A 16,008-nucleotide genomic window follows, 5' to 3' on the forward strand; every position below is an offset into this window, starting at 1 on the left:
TTCCACCCCAGAGGACACAGTGTTAACACACCCATCCCTTCTCTTCCATTCCGCTCCTAAACAGTGGTTCTTTAGTGGCCAATGGGAACCTATTAGAAACACATTCTCAGGCTCAGCTCAGAAACTTGAGTCACCAACTGGCCTTTAAATTGATTCCACTGCATGTTCAGATCTTGAGAATCACTGGTCTAGAACAGACTCATTCACATTCTCTCTTCCTTCTCCCTCATGCTCTTTCTCTCCACCTTGGAAGCAGCTGCACTTCTTCCTTGCCACAACTGGTTCTGAGAGTCACCACTGGGTGTCAGAGCAGCCCCAGGAATGTCCCTGCTGTCACACCTGCTCTCAGGTCCTTCCAACGTCTGCTGTGTCTCCTGGGGCTTCCCAGACTTAGCCCAGAAAGGGAAGTGCTTGGATCAGGGCATGGGGTTGATTGCAGTGTCTCAAAGTCCTGTACCCATGCTTTGCTTCCTTGTCACAGGCTTGGGCTGAAGCACCTGCTCCACGGCTCTGCCTCCAGAGCCTGAGCTCTGGGCTGAGAAGGGGCCTCAGGGAGGTCCTGAGAGGCTAAGGGGCCTGCCTGAGATCACCCCTGAGCCTTGACAGGATGAGGTCTTTGCCCTGTCCTTTCCTCTGTGTGAATCGGCTCAAGCCCACTCAGAGCCTACTCTCCCATGTGCTCAGCAAACTCCTGCACCCTGCTCAGTGCCAGGCACAGCCCTGGGGCCAGACAGATAAGGCCGCCACCTTGTGGAGCCCGCAAGGACTCAGCAACCACCCTGCCAGCCAACCAGCCAGGGTGAGGGATAAGGAGGGCTGACAGGGTGGTGGGCGCATGTAAAGAGTAGCTAGGTTACTGGAGGTGTGGACACGGTGGTCAGGGGATGTGGCCGTAGAGGTTTGGCAAGTGGAGGTCAGTATCTTGACATGCTTCAGTGGAAGATGGAGAGGGCAGGAGTATTGCTTTGGGACAAGGCCTGCACACAGACTGTGCATGACAACCCCCTCCCACCCCCGTCTCTCCACACTCCCACCCCAGCTTTCCATCCCCAAGCACCTATCTCAAGGGCCTGGTCTCAGGCATTAGGGCTATCAGCCAGCTCTGAAGCTCCTCTTCTTCTTTGGGGATTAAGCCTCTGAGCACACCAGGTGATGTAAGCTGAGCATCTTTGAGAGTGCAGTGCAAGTGGGCTTCACCGACTTTGAGACCTTCACCTAGGGGGCTGTGGCACATGAGGATGAGAGGTCCAGGGGCCGCATTTTGGCTTCAGGAGGAGCCACGAGACGCTCAGCTGTGCACACACAGTTTGTATGTGCTCTCCAGATGGCACCCTCAAGGTGCACTCCACATCTGAAGTTGGAAGTGGGTATCACCATTATTGTCATTTGCTGCCAGGGTCGAGTCTGGCCTTGAGTTGCACCCACTCTGAGTGTCTGGGCCAGGCTGTTCCTGGCGGCTGTGTGCCACATGCCGCAAGGTCTGTAAGGAAGCCCTGATCACCAGCGCAGGGAGGTGAGTGCCTGCTCAGTGACCAGGAAGGAGAGCCCTGGAGAGAGATGTGCCCAGCTGTTTCCTTTCCTGCCCTCCTCCCCTCTGAAGTCTCATCAGTCTCATTTGTAAAAGGGGGACGTGGCAGCAGCTGCCCCAGAGCTAACATGCAGGACACTCTGAAAGAGTGTCCAGCATAGGTGAGCACCCTGTGTGCACCTCCTAGGACTGTTTTCGCAGGTGAGGACACCGAAGCCCAGGAAGGTAACTCAGTCAGGGCTCCTGTGACTGTCCCCTCTTTTAGAACTGGGTTCCAGCATGTGCTTGTGGCTGACATGGGGCTAGGTGCTTAGCAGTGGTGGAATTCACTAACATTTGTTGAATATTCAGGGATGAACAGAAGCATCTTACTAGACCAACACTTGGGCCAACGAGTGACCACGCTGGTGAAGGAGTGACGTCAGCTTGCCCTGGACTGAAGCGGCCAGTGTATAGACAGTGTAGACTGACTGGCCAGTTTTTCCAGACTACATCATGAAGCAGCAAGAAACCTGGTACCAAGTAATGGGAAAGGCCTCTGGTCCCATAGCTACGGAGTCCTCGGGCACTGCAGACTTCCCGTTTCCCCCAGGATTCAGGCTGCACACCTTCCCAGCACTGCACTGTCCCAAGCCTCCCTTCTTTTCAGCCACAGGGGGCTTCTTCCCCCTGCATGGACTCTGTTCCCTGTCCCAGTGTCCCCCTCCCCCACCCCTCTTCACTCTTTGCACTTGCTGTTCTTACCCCTTGAACATTCTGTGCCCCGGTGTCCCCCAACCCTTCTTCACTCACTGTCTTCCCAGTGTGGACATTGCTCCCTACCCAGTGTCTTCCCATTCCCCACCCTATTCTGCCTCCCTCACAGCATGCATCTGCTCCCCAGTTAGTTGCAGCTCATCTTTCAACTCTCAACCAAAAGAGCACTTTCTCAGGGAACTCCACCTCCTGCCCCGACCTTGGAGACAAGCATCTCTTTTCTCTTATGGTGCTTTCCTTTTCTTCACTACTACTCTGGGGCTCCTTCAATACATGTATATTTTTGTAATTATCCAATCAAGACTGTCAGTCGCTGAGTGGAATTTATCTCTGTTCCTTTTCTAGCGTCAGGCCTCCTGTGGCAGTTGGAGGACTGGAGATACTGAATTAATGAACTTCCATTTATTTAATCTCAATTTTCTTCCTATCACTTGCAAGCGAAAGTCACCAGAGACGAGCCCACCATGGCACAGAGGCACTCTGAGGAAATTTAAAGCCTGCTTGAAAGGGGATCTTTGGGATCTCCATTCATGAGGACTGCCCACATGGGGGGTTTAGGCCCCACAATGCCAGACTTGTGTGTGGTCAGCTTTCTTCCATGCCCACTGCATGGCCCACTTCCAGTCTGGAAACAGCTGGCACTGCCCCTATGGGGAGGCCAACCTTTGCCTTCTAATAGGAGAGTTTACTAATATTTAAAGAAATCTACTTCAGGGAAGCATTTACTTCTGCCATTTGCCTATTTGTTTTACCTGTGTCTTACATATATTGTGTTCCTGCCTTATTTTTTGTGTGTGTTTAGTTGATTTTTTTTGTAGTGTACATTTTGATTCCTTTCTTTTTTTATTTTTCTGTGTAATTTTTAGTTATTTTAAAGTGGTTACCTTTAACAATTAACAACCATTAGCCATTGTTTCAATTAAACAAATTTTATTTCAATAATATCAACTTAGTATCAACAATATAGAAATATTCTGCTTGTATACCTTGCCATCCCTTACATTTTATTTTTTTATTTTTTATTTTTATTTTTTAAAATATAAATTTATTTATTTTAATTGGAGGTTAATTACTTTACAATATTGTATTTGTTTTGCCATACATCAACATGAATCCACCACAGGTAAACACGTGTTCCCCATCCTGAACCCCACTCCCTCCTCTCTCCTCGTACCATCCCTCTGGGTCGTCTCAGTGTACCAGCCCCAAGCATTTTAAATCATTATTGTTACAGATTACATCTTAATAGATTATTTTCTCATTGATGTTGATTTTTAATTATTGCTTTATATAGTTGCCTTTTAAATCATATAAGAAAAAAAGAAAAGTTACAAACCTAAAGTGCAATAACATCAGCCTTTATATTTACCTATGTAGTCACCTTTGCCATTGTTTTTCATTTCTTCTAACTTTGAGTTAGTGTCTACGGTCTTTTCATATTAGCATGAAGGAGTCTCTTAGCATCTCTGGTAGTGTAGGTCTACTTGTAATTCACTCCCTCAGTTTTTATTCATCTGAAAATGTCTCAATTTCACTCTCATTTTTGAAGGATAGTTTGCTGGATATAAATTATTGGCTGACAGTTCTTTTCTTTCAGGACTTTAAATATGCCATCCAATGTCTTCTGACTTCCATGGTACAGGTGGAATATCAGCTGATCTCTTGTATGTGATGAGGCTGTATTAAGCATTAAGCATTCTTAATGTTTGGCCTTTGATAACTTACTGTAATGTGAGTTGGTGTGGATATCTTATTCAGCTTGGTATTTGTTGAGCAACTTGAATGTGTATATGCATCAGCAGCTCTGGGAAGTTTTTGGCTATTATTTCTTAAGAATTCTTTCTGTTCCGTATTGTTCCTTTCCATCTTCTCCTGAAACTCTGTTATGCATATGTTGGCATTTTTGATGCTATTACACAGGTCAGTCAAGCTTATTAATTATTCTCCATTCTTTTTTCTTTATGTTCCTTTCAGTTCAGTTCAGTCGCTCAGTCGTGTCCAACTCTTTGCGACCCCATGAATCGCAGCACACCAGGTGTCCCTGTCCATCACCAACTCCCGGACTTCACTCAGACTCACGTCCATTGAGTCCGTGATGCCATCCAGCCATCTCATCCTGGGTCGTCCCCTTCTCCTCCTGCCCCCAATCCCTCCCAGCATCAGGGTCTTTTCCAGTGAGTCAACTCTTCTCATGAGGTGGCCAAAGTACTGGAGCTTCAGCGTTAGCATCATTCCTTCCAAAGAAATCCCAGGGTTAATCTCCTTCAGAATGGACTGGTTGGATGTCCTTGCAGTCCAAGGGACTCTCAAGAGTCTTCTCCAACACCACAGTTCAAAAGTATCAATTCTTCAGCGCTCAGCCTTCTTCACAGTCCAACTCACATCCATACATGACCACAGGGAAAACCATAGCCTTGACTAGACGGACCTTAGTCGGCAAAGTAATGTCTCTGCTTTTGAATATGCTATCTAGGTTGCTCCTTTAGTGCAGTTCAATTCAGTCGCTCAGTCATATCCGACTCTTTGCGACCCCATAGACTGCAGCACACCAGGCTTCCATGTCCATCATCAACTCCCAGAACTTGCTCAAACTCATATCCATTGAGTCAGTGATGCCATCCAACCATCTCATCCTCTGTCATCTCCTTCTCTTCCTGCCTTCAATCTTTCCCAATATCGGGATCTTTTCCAATGAGTCAGTTCTTCACATCAGGTCTCCAAAGTATGGGAGTTTCAGCATCAGTCCTTCCAAAGAATATTCAGAACTGATTTTCTTTAGGATGTACTGGTTTGATCTCCCTGAAGTCCAAGGGACTTTCAAGAGTCTTCTCCAGCACCACAGTTCAAAGCATCAATTCTTCGGTTCTTAGCTTTCCTTATCATCCAACTCTCACATCCATACATGACTATTGGAAAAACCATGGCTTTCACTAGATGGACCTTTTTGGCAAAATAATGTCTCTGCTTTTTACTATGCTGTCTAGGTTTGTCATAGCTTTTCTTCTAAGGAGCAAGTGCCTTTCAATTTCTTGGCTGCAGTCACCATCTGCAGTCATTTTGGAGCCCCTCAAATTAAATCTCTCATTGTTTTCATTGCTTCCTCATCTATTTGCCATGAAGTGATGGGATCAGATGCCCTGATCTTCATTTTTTGAGTGTTGAGTTTTAAGCCAACTTTTCCACTCTCTTCTTTCATTGTCATCAAGAGGCTCTTTAGTTCTTCACTTTCTGCCATAAGGGTGGTGTCATCTGCATATCTGAGGTTATTGATATTTCTCCCAGCAGTCTTGATTCCAGCTTGTGCTTCATCCAGCCCAGCATTTCTCATGATGTACTCTGCATATAAGTTAAATAAGCAGGGTAACACAATACAGACTTGATGTACTCCTTTCCCAATTTGGAATCAGTCTTTTGTTCCATGTCCAGTTCTAACTCTTGCTTCTTGACATGCATACAGGTTTCTCAGGAGGCAGGTCAGGTGGTCTGGTATTCCCGTCTCTTGAAGAATTTTCCACATTTTGTTGTGATCTACACAGTCAAATGCTTTGGCTTAGTCAATAAAACAGAAGTAGATGGTTTTCTGGAACTCTTGCTTTTTTGATGATCCAGCAGATGTTGGCTATTTGATTTGTGGTTCTCTGCCTTTTCTAAATCCAGCTTGAACATCTGGAAGTTCATGGTTCATGTACTAGTGAAGCCTGCCTTGGAGAACTTTGAGCATTACTTTGCTAGAGTGTGAGATGAGTGCAACATTTGAACATTCTTTGGCATTGCTTTTCTTTGGGATTGGAGTGAAAACTGACTTTTCCCAGTTCTGTGTCCACTGCTGAGTTTTCCAAATTTGCTGGCATATTGAGTACAACACTTTCACAGCATCATCTTTTAGGATTTGAAATAGCTCAACTGGAATTCCATCATCTCCACTAGCTTTGTTTGTAGCAATGCTTCCTAAGGTCCATTTGACTTCACATTCCAAGATGTCTGGCTCTAGGTGAGTGATCACACCATTGTGATTATCTGGGTCTTGAAGATCTTTTTTGTATATTTCGTCTGTTCCTTAGATGGGTTCAGTTCAGTTGCCGTATCTCCAGGTTCATTGGTCCTTTCTTCTGCCTGCTCACATCTTCTGTTGAAGACCTCTAGTGATTTTTGTTTCAGCCATTGTGCTTTTCAATTCCAGAATTCTGGTTTGACTCCTTTTAATAATTGTATCTGTTGATATTCTCAATTTGCTCACATAGTTGTATTTGATTTCCTTTGGTTCTTTTCCATGGTTTCCTTTAAATCATTGAGCATATTTAAGATAGCTTTTTAAAAAATATATAAATTTATTTATTTTATAAGATAGCTTATTTAATGTTTTTGACTGATATTTCCTTCCATTGTCTGTGCTTCCTCAGGAATGGTTTCTGTCAAATACTTACTTTCCTGTGAATCGACTTTTCCTTTGTATGATTTGTAATTTTGTTGTTGGTGTTTTTGAGAGCTGGGCATCCTGAATATTATAATGTGTTTACTCTGGAAATTTGTTTCTTCCATCTTTAAAGACTGCTGAGGGCTGACCGTCATTTAGTGACTTTTCTAAATACACACAAACGTGTATATATACACATATATATGAAGATAGATGACAGTAAATGTAAGTAAGGAAATATGTTTCTCCCGAAATGAGAATATCAGTTAACATAAAATTATAAAAAAGAACAAAACCAATGTTCTGGAAGTGAAAAGCACAGTAGCTGAAATGAAAATCACTAGAGTCATTCAACAGCAAATTTGAGTAGGCAGAGGAAAATCTTGATAACTATAAATCATAATTGTACATCCTTCCTTTTAGTTCTGTTTACCTCTCCTATTTAAAAATGTTGCTGTTTTTGATATAAATGATTTCTGTTTTAGTCACCAAGTATAATTTATAAGTTATTTAGAGAGAAGTATAATCTATTGTATATATTTAAATTTCTTCTCTTACTGTTTTTCTTTTTTATTTCTTCTTTGATCATTTCCTTAATGTTTGAAGTATTACAAGTACTAGCCTTAGTCTATCTTTAAGTCTGTTTATGACAAATTATTTTAACTTTCTTTCGTTTCCAAATACCTTTATTTCCTCTTTGTTTCTGAAAGATAATTTCACTAAATATAGAAAATTATATTTGGAATTACCTCAGCATTATGGCAGAGGAAGATGATCTCTTTGTCTCTCTCTTTCAATCTATAGCCAGCAAAACATACATAACTCAGGAAAGGTACCTCTGGTCAACACACCAGGATGCCAGAGAATAGGTAAATGGACTGGACACATAGAGGAAGTGGAACAGTGGAGTTGATGCCTGCAATCCTGGTCCCCTGGCTGAGGCTACTAAGCCACAGCCCCAGGGAACCTGGTAGGAGTAGGGGAGGCGGTGCACAGGACTCTGGCCTCCTGGCTGCCTGTAGACGTGGTAACTGGGTAATAGCAGCAGTGGGGCCTGGGACTCCCGTCCCTCACAGTGGTAGAATCTGCCTACCTGGCAATACCTGACACAGCAGAGGTTCCTGTGACCTTCCCACCCTCCCTTTCCCCTTGTTGGGGTGGAGCCTGTGACCCAGGAGATCATGGACATGGTGGTAGAGCCCACCATCTTGGTGCTCCAGGCAGCATGTCAGCAACCTGGCAGCAGTCAAGCACCCATCACTCCAAAGCAGCGAACAGTGATGATGACTCTGGGTGATAACTCTGAGACAGTGGAGAGTTGGAAAGTGTGACTTGCAGTTAAGCAGAGGCTTCTCAGGTAAGAGAAACCAAGAACATATGTTCAGCTACTGAAAAGCAAAAGAAAGGCCCATAATTTCTAGCATGTTGAATACTTAGATAGCATATTGAAAAGCAGAGACATTACTTTGCCAACAAAGGTCCGTCTAGTCAAGACTGTGGTTTTCCCAGTGGTCATGTATGGATATGAGAGTTGGACTGTGAAGAAAGCTGAGTGCTGAAGAATTGATGCTTTTGAACTGTGGTGTTGGAGAAGACTCTTGAGAGTCCCTTGGAGATCATCCCTGGGTGTTCTTTGGAAGGAATGATGCTAAAGCTGAAACTCCAGTACTTTGGCCACCTCATGAGAAGAGTTGACTCATTGGAAAAGACTCTGATGCTGGGAGGGATTGGGGGCAGGAGGAAAAGGGGATGACAGAGGATGAGATGGCTGGATGGCATCACCAACTCGATGGACATGAGTTTGAGTGAACTCCGGGAGTTGGTGATGGATGGACAGGGAGGCCTGGTGTGCTGTGATTCATAGGGTCACAAAGAGTCAGACATGACTGAGCAACTGAACTGAACTGAATACTTAGAATCAAGTTTTTTTTTAAAAGTTTTATCTAAAGTAGAAAGATATTCACTACTTTGGATGCGCTGATGAGGAACAAATTCCCTTTGCTTTACCAAACTTAAAAAACAAACAGAAACTCTAGAGCTAAAGAACTCAATGAATGAGATGATGAATGCTTTAAAATTATTAAAACAGAACAAACCTAATGAAAGAGAGAATTAGGTGAGCTTGAGGATAGAAATCTATAAATGATGCAAGCAGAATAGGAAAGAGATTAAGGCCTAAAAAGAGAGAAAATTCTACAAGAGCTATAAAACTCTTTTAGGAAGAAAAACATCATGGTAACGGCCATCCCAGAAAGAGAAAAGAGACAGAGGGAGGAAAGAGTTCCCAGAAATAGTAGCTGAGAACTTCCCAAACTTGGGGAAGGAATTGAATAGTCCATGAAGCTAAAATAATACCTAATTACCTCAGTGCAAAAAGACTTTCCAAGACACATTATATTAAAATTATAAAAATAAATTACAAAGAAATTTTGAAGGCAGCCAGGGACCAAAGGATGGTAGCCTACAGAGGAACCTCCATTAGGCCATCAGCAGATTACTCAGCAGGAACTCTACAGGCCAGGAGGAAGTGAAATGACATTCTCAAAATATTGAAAGATTAAAACTGTCATCCAAAAATATCCTATTTCAGCAATTTTCCTTTAGATGTGAAAGAGAAATAAGGGCTTTCAGAGATGAATAGAAACTGAGAGTTCATCAAAACTAGATTTGTAAGAAAAATTGAAAGGAACTTTCCTATGAGTGATGAAAAGGCAAAAGTACCCAATCTTTGAGTAAGGTGATAGATAGAATCAGAAAATTGCAACTCTTCCTCAGAATAGGTTTTTTAAACACTTTATCAGACCATAAAAGCTAAAGGAAAAAAGGCAGAAAAAATAACTATAGCTACTTAAATTTGGTAACAAACTCACAACATAAAAATGAGTAATTTGAGACAACAAAAAAGCCAAAGGGGAAAAGGAAAATGATGAAACCCAAATAGGCAAATGAAGACAAGTTGCTGTCAGCAGCAAAAGAACTGTTTCATCTGTGAGATGTTTTATACAAACATTACGGTAATCACAGAACATAAACTTAGAGCAGAGACATGAAATACAGAAAAAGAGGAAACTAAAAAGACAATCACGGAAAAAGACCAAACTGAAATAGTAGACAGAAAAACAAAGAAAAGAAGAAATGGAGATACAGAGCAACCAAAAAACATAAAATGGCAGTACTGATCCCTCGCATAGCAATAATTACTCTATGTAAGTGAAGAGAATTAACAAATCAAAAGACACAGCATTAGACCTAACTAATGCTGCCTCCAGGAAACTCACCTCAGCTCTAAAGACAAATGTAGGCTCAAAGTGAAGGGATGATACTCCAAGCAAATGGCAGCATAAATATACCAGGTTTAGTCATTCTTATATCAGCCAAAACAGAGTTCACACTGTTTTGAAGGTAAGAAGAGATGAAAATGGACAGTATATAAAAATAAAGGAGAAAATTCAGTAATAAGACAATAACAGTGATTAATATATATGCACCTAACATAAAAGCACCAAAATATATACAACAATTTTTAACACACTTAAAGAGAAATTTACAGCAGCACAATAACACTAGGGGACTTTAACACTCTAGTTACATCAATGGATTGCTCATTTGGACAGAAAGTCAACAATGAAACAGCAGCTTTAAATGAAACATTAGATGAGATGAGCTTAATAGGTTTATACAGAACATTCCATCTAAATGCACCCTAATACACATTCTTCTCAAGTGCCCATGGAACCTTCTCAAGAGCCATTCCTATCTTGCAACACAAAACTAGTCTAATTAAATTTGAGAAGATTGAAATCATATCAATCTTTTCTGTTCACAGTGTTATGAAACTAGAAATCGACTATAAATAAGTTGGAAAAATCACAAATATGTGAAGACTGAACACCATGCTATTGAAAAGTCAAAGGATAAATCTACATTTCCTGAAGACAAGTGAAAATGAAAATACAACATAGGAAAAAATCTATGGGGTGCAGCAAAAAATGGTACTGGGAGGGAAGTTTATAACAGTCCAGGCCTACAATAAGAAATAAGCAAAATTTTAAATAAACAATCCAACCTTATGCTCACCTCGGAACTTCTCAGGTGACTCAGTGGCAAAGAATCTGCCTGCCAATATAGGAGATGCAAGAGATTTGATCCCTGAAGTCAGGAAGATCCCTAGAGTAGGAAATAGCAACTCCAGTATTCTTGCCTGGAAAATTTCATGGACAGAGGAGCCTGGTGGGCTACAGTCCATGGGGTTGCAAAGAGTTGCACATGGGTGAACACACACACACACACAGACACAACCTTACACCTAAAGAAACTAGAAAATGAAGGCCAGACAAAGCCCAAAGTCAGTAGAAGGTAGGAAAAGTACAGATCATAGCAGTAATAAATTCAGACTAAAGATAAAATTAAAAGGGTCAATGTAACTAAGAATTGGTTCTTTGAAAAGAAAAAGAATTGACAAAACCTTTGACTAAAAAAGAGAGAAGACTGAAAAATAACATCAGAAATGAAAGAGGAGAAATAACATTCATAGAAATATAAATGATTATAAGAAAATATTATGAACAACTATATGCCAACAAATTGAACACACTAGAAGAAATGGAAAAATTCTTAGAATCATACAACCTTATAGATGAATCATAAATATAAAATCTGAATAGACCAATCACTAGTAAAGAGATTGAAATGGTAATCAAAAAACTTCCCCCAAACAAGACGGCTTTACAGTTGAATTCTACCAGTCAAAGAAGACTTAAGGTCTATACGTCTCAAAATAGCAAAAAAAATTAGAGGAATGAATGCTTCCTAGTTCATCTTATGAAGCCTAATACCAAAATCAGACAAAAAGTAAAATTACAGGTCAATATCTCTAATGAACATAGATGCAAAAATCCTCAACAAAATATTAGCAAACTAAATTCAGCAATACACTAAAAGGATCCCAAAATCAAGTAGGATTTATTCCAGGGATGCAAGGATGGTTCAATATCCACAAATCAATCTACATGCTACATCACAGTAACAAAATGAAGGATAAAAATCATATGATCATCTCAATACATACAGAAAAAAAAACATCTGACAAGATTTGAAGCCCATTTATGATTTTAAAAAGCTCTCAATGAAATGGGCATAGAAGAATGTATGTCTGTGTGTGCACTCAGTTGCTTAGTCATGTCTGACTTTGTGACCCCATGTACTGTAGTCCACCAGGCTCCTCTGTCTATGGAATTTTCCAGGCAAGAATGCTGGATCAGGTTGCCATTTCCTGCTCCAGGGGATCTTACCTTCCCAACCCAAGAACTGAACCCACATCTCTTGCATCTCCTTTACTGGCAGGTGGATTCTTTACCATTGTGTCACCTGGGAAACCCATAGAGGAATGCACCTCTACATAATTAAGGTCATGTATGACAAATCCACAGCTAACATTATACTTAATGTTGAAAAATTGAAATCAATCCCTCTAAAGTCAGGAAGAAGGCCAGGATGCCGACTTTCACCACTCTTATTCACAATTGTATTGGAAGTCTCAGCCAAAGTGAAAGGCAAGAAAAAGAAATAAAAGTCATCAAATCTGGAAAGAAAGAAGTAAAACTGTCACTATTTGTGGATGACATGTTTTTTAAAAATATTTATTTTTAATTGATTGATGATTGCTTTATAATATTGGTTTGATTTCTTTTTTTTAATTTTTATTTTTACTTTATTTTACTTTACAATACTTTATTGGTTTTGGCATACATTGACATGAATCCACCATGGTTGTACATGAGCTCCCAAACATGAACCCCCCTCCTACCTCCCACCCCACATCATCCCTCCGGATCATCCCCGTGCACCAGCCCCAAGCATCCTGTATCCTGCATCGAACATAGACTAGCGATTCGTTTCTTAGATGATAGTATACATGTTTCAATGCCGTCCTCCCAAATCATCCCACTCTCTCCCTCTCCCTCTGAGTCCAAAAGTGCGCTCTACACATCTGTGTCTCTTTTGCTGTCTTGCATACAGGGTCATCATTACCATTTTCTAAATTCCATATATATGTGTTAGTATACTGTATTGGTGTTTTTCTTTCTGGCTTACTTCACTCTGTATAATTGGCTCCAGTTTCATCCATCTCATTCATACATCAACATGAATTAAATATAGGTGTACATATGTCTCTTCCCCCTTGAATCTCTCTCCCACCTCCCTAGGTTCTCACCTCTTTAGGTTATTACAGAGCCCCAGTTTGAATTCCCTGAGTCATACAGCAAATTCTCATTGGCTATCTGTTTACATATGTTGGTGTATATGTTTCCATGTTACTCTCTCAATTTATCTCACTCTCTCTCTCTTCTCCCCTACCCTTGTCCATAAGTCTCTTCGCTATGTCTGCATCTCCATTGCTGAACTGCAAACAGGTTCATCAGTACCATCCTTCTAGATTCCATGTATATGTGTTAATATATGATATTTGTTTTTCTCTTTCTGACTTACTTCACTCTGTATAGGCTCTAAGTTCATCCACCTTATTAGAACTGACTCAAATGCATTCCTTTTTATGGCTGAGTAGTATTGTATTGTGTATATGTACGACAGCCTCTTTATCCACTCATCTGCTGATGGACATCTAGGTTGCTTCCATGTCCTAGCTATTATAAGTAGCTGTGGGGTACAGGTGTCTTTTTCAGTTTCTTCAGGATATAAGCCTAGAAGTGGTATTGCTGGGTCATATGGTGGCTTTATTCCTAATTTTGAAAGGAATCTCCATATAGTCTTCCATAGTGGCTCTATCAATTTACATTCTCATCCGCAGTACAAGGTGGTTCCCTTTTCTCCACACCCTCTCCAGCACATGTTGTTTGTGCATTTTTTGGTTATGGCCATTCTGACCAATGTGAGGTGACATCTCACTGTAGCTTTGATTTGTGTTTCTCTAATAATGAGTGATGTTGAGCATCTCTTCATGTGTTTATTATCCATCCATATGTCTGGAGAAATCAGATGACATGCTTTAAAAAAATTATTTATTTTTATTTTTTGGAATATAATTGGTTTATAATGTTGTATTAGTTTCTCTGTACAACAGCATGAATCAGACATAAGTATACATATATTCCTTCCCTCTTGATTCTCCCTCCCACCCCCTCCTCCTTTCCATCCCTCTAGGTCATCACAGAGGAACAAGCTGAGCTTCCTGCTAGCAATCTGTTTTACACATAGCAGTGTGTGTGTGTCATGCTAGTCTCTCAGTTCATCCCACCCACTCCTTCCCCCTGTATCCACAAGTCCATTCTCTGTGTCTGCATTTTCTATTTCTGCCCTGCAAATAGGTTCCTCAGTGCCATTTTTTCTAGATTCCATATGTATATGTTAATATATAATGTTTGTTATTCTCTTTCTGACTTAATTCATTCTGTATAACAGGCTCTGGATTCATCCACATCACTACAATTGACTCATTTTCAATCCTTTTTATGGTAAATATTCTATTGTATATATGTATCACATCTTTTTATCCATTCATCTTTCAATGGACATCTAGGTTGCTTCCATGTCTTGGCTATTGTAAATAGTACTGGAATGAACATTGGGGTACATGTATCTTTTTGAGTTATGATTTTCTCAAGGTATATGCCCAATAGTGGAATTACTTGCTTGGTTATATGGTAGTTCTATGTTTAGCTTTTTAAAAAACCTTCATATTATTCTCTTCATTTCACATGCTAGCAAGGTAATGCTCAAAATCCTTCAAACTAGGCTGCAACAATATGTGAACCAAGGCCTTCCAGAAGTACAACTGGATTAACAAAAGGCAGAGGAACAAGAGATCAAATTGCCAACATCTGTTGGATCATTGAAAAAGCAAGGGAATTCTAGAAAAACATCTACTTCTGTTTCACTGACTACACTAAAGCCTTTGACTGTGTGGATCACAGCAAACTGTGGAAAATTCTTCAAGAGATGGGAATACCAGATCACCTGACCTGCCTCCTGAGAAATCTGTATGCAGGTCAAGAAGCAACAGTTAGCACTGGACATAGAAAAGGGGACTGGTTCAAAATTGGGAAGGGGGTAAGTCAAGGCTGTACATTGTCATTTTGCTTATTTAACTTCTATGCAGAGTACATCATGTGAAGTACCAGGCTGGATGAAGCTCAAGCTGGAATCAAGATTGCTGGGAGAAAGAAAGTGAAGAGGAACCAAAGAGACTCTTGATGAAGATGAGAGTGAAAAAGCTGGTCTAAAATTAAACATTCAAAAAACGAAGATCGTGACATCTGGTTCCATCACTTCATGGCAAATAGATGGGGAAAGAATGGAAATAGTGACAGACTTTATTTTCTTGGGCTCCAAAATCACTGCAGATGGTGACTGTAGACTTGAAACTAAAAGATGCTTGCTCCTTGGAAGATAAGCTATGACAAACCCTAGGCAGTGTATTAAAAAGCAGAGGCATTACTTTGCTAACAAAGGTCCATCTTGTCAAAGTGATGATTTTTCCAGTAGTTAAGTGTGGATGTGAGAGTTGGATCATAAAGAAGGCTGAGCACTGAAGAATTGATGCTTTTGAACTGTGGTGTTGGAGAAGACTCTTGAGAGTCCGTTGGACTGCAAGGAGATCAAACCAGTCAATCCTAAAGGAAATCAACCATCAATATTCATTGGAAAGACTGATGCTGAAGCTGAAGCTGAAGCTCTGGTACTTTGGTCACATGATGCAAAGAACTGACTCATTGGAAAAGACCTTGATGTTGGGAAAGATTGAAGGCAGGAAGAGAAGGGGGATGACAGAGGATGAAATTGTTTGATGGCATCACCAACTTGATGGATATGAGTCTGAGCAAACTCCAGGAGATGGTGAAGGACAGGGAAGCCTTTCATGCTGCAGTACATGGGTTGCAAAGAGTTGGACACAACTGAGTGACTGAGCAACAACAGACATGCAGATGACATCACCCTAGTCGTAGAAAGCAAAGAAGAATTAAAGAACCTCTTGTTGAAGCTCAAAGAAGAGAGTGAAAAAGCTGTCTTAAAACTCAACATTCAAAAAATGAAGATCATGGCATCTGGTCCCATCACTTTATGGCGAATAGATGAGGAAACAATGGAAACAGTGCTAGAGTTTTTTCCTTGGGCCCCAAATCACTGCAGACGGTAACTGCAGTCATGAGAAGGGAATGGATACCCATTATAGTATTCTTGCCTGCAAAATCCCATGAACAGAGGAACCTGGTAGGCTATAGACCATGGGGCTCACAAAAAGTTGGATATGACTCAGTGACTAAGCAAAAAAAAAAGAAAAGACATGATGGGT

Source organism: Ovis canadensis, chromosome 2 (assembly GCF_042477335.2).
Source record: "Ovis canadensis isolate MfBH-ARS-UI-01 breed Bighorn chromosome 2, ARS-UI_OviCan_v2, whole genome shotgun sequence".
In the NCBI taxonomy this organism is placed as follows: domain Eukaryota; kingdom Metazoa; phylum Chordata; class Mammalia; order Artiodactyla; family Bovidae; genus Ovis; species Ovis canadensis.